The sequence below is a fragment of the Vespula pensylvanica genome, chromosome 7 (genome assembly GCF_014466175.1).
Source record: "Vespula pensylvanica isolate Volc-1 chromosome 7, ASM1446617v1, whole genome shotgun sequence".
NCBI classification, from domain to species: Eukaryota; Metazoa; Arthropoda; class Insecta; order Hymenoptera; family Vespidae; genus Vespula; species Vespula pensylvanica.
The window spans coordinates 5,739,299-5,742,281 of record NC_057691.1 but is presented as its reverse complement, the minus strand read 5'-3'; the positions used below and the strand labels follow the sequence as shown (position 1 = coordinate 5,742,281).

General features: G+C 38.3%; 1 protein-coding gene across 8 annotated transcripts in view; it reads left to right on the top strand.

Moving 5' to 3' along the window:
• LOC122630620 (forkhead box protein P1-like) overlaps positions 1–2,983 on the top strand; it is a 319,327-nt gene that overhangs the window by 188,635 nt on the left and 127,709 nt on the right. The gene's annotated exons all lie outside the window — the stretch shown is intronic.

Here is a 2,983-nt window from a genome sequence, read left to right as displayed (position 1 = left end):
ATACACGCACACGATCTTATACGCTCTTTTTTCCCTTTACTTTTCGCGTCAGTCCGCGCTGAAATCCACCCTCTCGTTTTCTCTTTTTCTTTCTCTTTCTCTTTCTCTTTCTCTTTCTCCTTAAGCTTGCCCGTCCTGTCACCCGGTATTTATAATACGCTTTGTTTTCCCTCAGCTATTTGTCTTGGCTCTCTCGGCTCCTTCGCTAACATTATTATCTCGCGTTTTATTTTTATTTAATTCTACCGGGTCTTGCCAAAATGTCTCGGCGTGCTCCTGACGCTGTCAACGTTACTCTTACATTTTCGGATCGTTACCCTTAACAACCGATGTCTCGTTTTCTTTCCTCTTTTTCTTTTTTTTTTTTTGTTTCTCTTTTCTTGTTTTTTAAGAATTGATCTCTAGTGTGATACATCGATTAAACGATTACAAAAAGTTTATTTGTTTAAAAAATTTCTCTTTAACGACGAGACCGAACGATGTTTTATTTAAAAAAAAAAAAAAATGTATATATATATATATACAATTTTAATTATCTCCAATAATAGTTGTTCAATGTGAAATATCTTTTGATAGTAGAGATTGAAATCCTAATAAAAAAAAAAAAGAGAAAGAAAAGACAAAAAATAAAGAAGAAAATAAGAAGAAGAAGAAGAAGAAGAAGAAGAAGAAGAAGATAGTTATAAGATTGAAGTAAGTAATACTTCAGTCACAGGTACACGCTTTACAAGAGTGTAGTTAAGAGAGGTTTAACCACCATACGATACCACGCTTCGAGTCTCACTTGAACACATATCGCTGCGTGGAGATTTCTAGGATGCTGACAAATGCACACGTGTTGTAAACCTCACCCTCTCCCTTCGTGTTTTTTTTTTTCTACGAAAAGGAAGGACACGCACGATCGTTAAGTGCAATGTATATGAATGTATTGTATGTATGTATGTATGTATGTATGTACGTACGTACGAAAGTATATAGGTGAAACAGAGAGAAAGAGACAGAGAGAAAAAGAAAGAGAGAAAGAGAAAGAGAGAGAGAGAAAAAAAAGAGAAAAAGAGAGGGGGAAGAAATATATGAGATCATCGTTGAGTTACAAGGATGGCTGATGGAAAGGAACGCGGGCGCTGACGTCGATGAACATACGCGAGAGATCGTGCTCGTGTTCGATATGATTACGCGCGAGCCATTTTGTATGTATAAGTCTGGACGTGACTTTTTGTTTACGCTTCGTTCACGCGCCAGTTTACTTTTCCTGGCTACGTTGAGACGCCAGTCGTGACTCATGTGGATTCGCATTTTAAAGTACCCTACACGATTCGCACAAATTAAATTTCCATCAAATTTTATTCGTATTTCGTTGATCCGAATTTCGAATGTCGAGTTTCTCTTGATAAACTTATTGATAGATAAATAACGGTAATAAATTCGTATTCAAATAATTCGATATAAATCACGAATAAATATTCACATTTCTCCTTTCGCGACGTTAAATTCGTGAAGAAATTTATTTTTCTTCTTCTTCTTTTTGTTTTTGTTTTTTTGTTTTTTTTTTTTCTTACTACGATATTAGCCGAACAAGTGTTTTAAAATCAAAGCGATCGAGTAATCAAAATAAAGAAAGATTTGCAATTTGGTGTTTTCGATGAATACGAAATAATTCGTAGCGATCTCTTAATTTCGAATGGCCGATGTAGTAATAATACGAACCGCGTGAAAAATCAGTGCAGGGGTGATTCTAAGCGTCCCTGTGACGGCTAGCACCACCCTCTTGGGTTTTAAGATATGCACGACGCAACGCACGCTTTCCTAGCGAGACTATTTTAATACGAATGAGAGAGAGAGAGAGAGAGAGAGAGAGAGAGAGAGAGAAAGAGAAAGATCCTCCCCCACGACGAGGCGATGGTTCGGAGCGAGAAACTCGCGGAAGATCTACTTCTTGATTACAGAACTTTTTACCTAATTACATAACATTGTTACCATTTACAAAGTCGCCAAAGGGTCTACGTCCGTCGACTACTAATCAGAAACGTTCTAAGGATTAGCATCCTCTCGAAGGCGAGAATCTCGTTCGGTTTCGATGGAATTCGTGAAATTCTTCCAACGTGTACGTGTTCCGTGAAAGAGAGTGAAGGAAAGAGAGAGAGAGAGAGAAAGAAGTTTTATCGTATAAGAGCTTTAGAACTCCGTAATTACAAGAAAGTAGAAAATAGCTTGAGGAACTAGATCTAGGAACATTTAACTTTCCAACTAAAAAGAAATCTTCAATGCGAACTAAATATAAAAGGTAATGCAGCGATAACAAATCGCTATAAAAGTATTAACAAAGTAATAACAAGAAAATATATGAAACGAATATATAAAACGTTAATCAAAATCACCTCGAAACAACAACAACAAGAAAATTATATATTATTCGTAAAATTGTTTAGTCGGGAGAAATAGTACATCAGACATTAAGATGTCTGGCTCTACGACCTTCGACCTCTCCCACCGTAAACCCCTTTTGGCCTTACCCCCTTTGAAAGTAATAGTAGTAAGGGTGACTCCGGCTGTGGACGGGTGGTGGATAGGTAGGTAGGTAGATAGATAACCCTTAGACGACGAAGGTTCACCAGTCTCGTCTCGTCTCCATTGTCCTCTAATTCTCATCCGATCCTCACATTACGTAATTTTCTCTTTATTATTTTATAATTCCTGACTGCGGTGCCTGGACTCTGCCGTAGTCTGATCCGACTGAGGCAGGTCCGCACGGTTCTCATCCCTTGCCGCGCATACTAATGCGCGCATTTATTAATTATTCCATCGCCAGTTACCACGGATTCTCGAGCTCCCACGTCGTTTCTCCGGTTACGTCGCTTACCGATAGATTAAAACCTTATCGCTAACTGAACCTCCGTAATATGTTCGAAACGAAATTTGAAAAGGGAATGAAAAGGGAGAGAGAGAGAGAGAGAGAGAGAGAGAGAGAGAGAGAGAGAGAGAG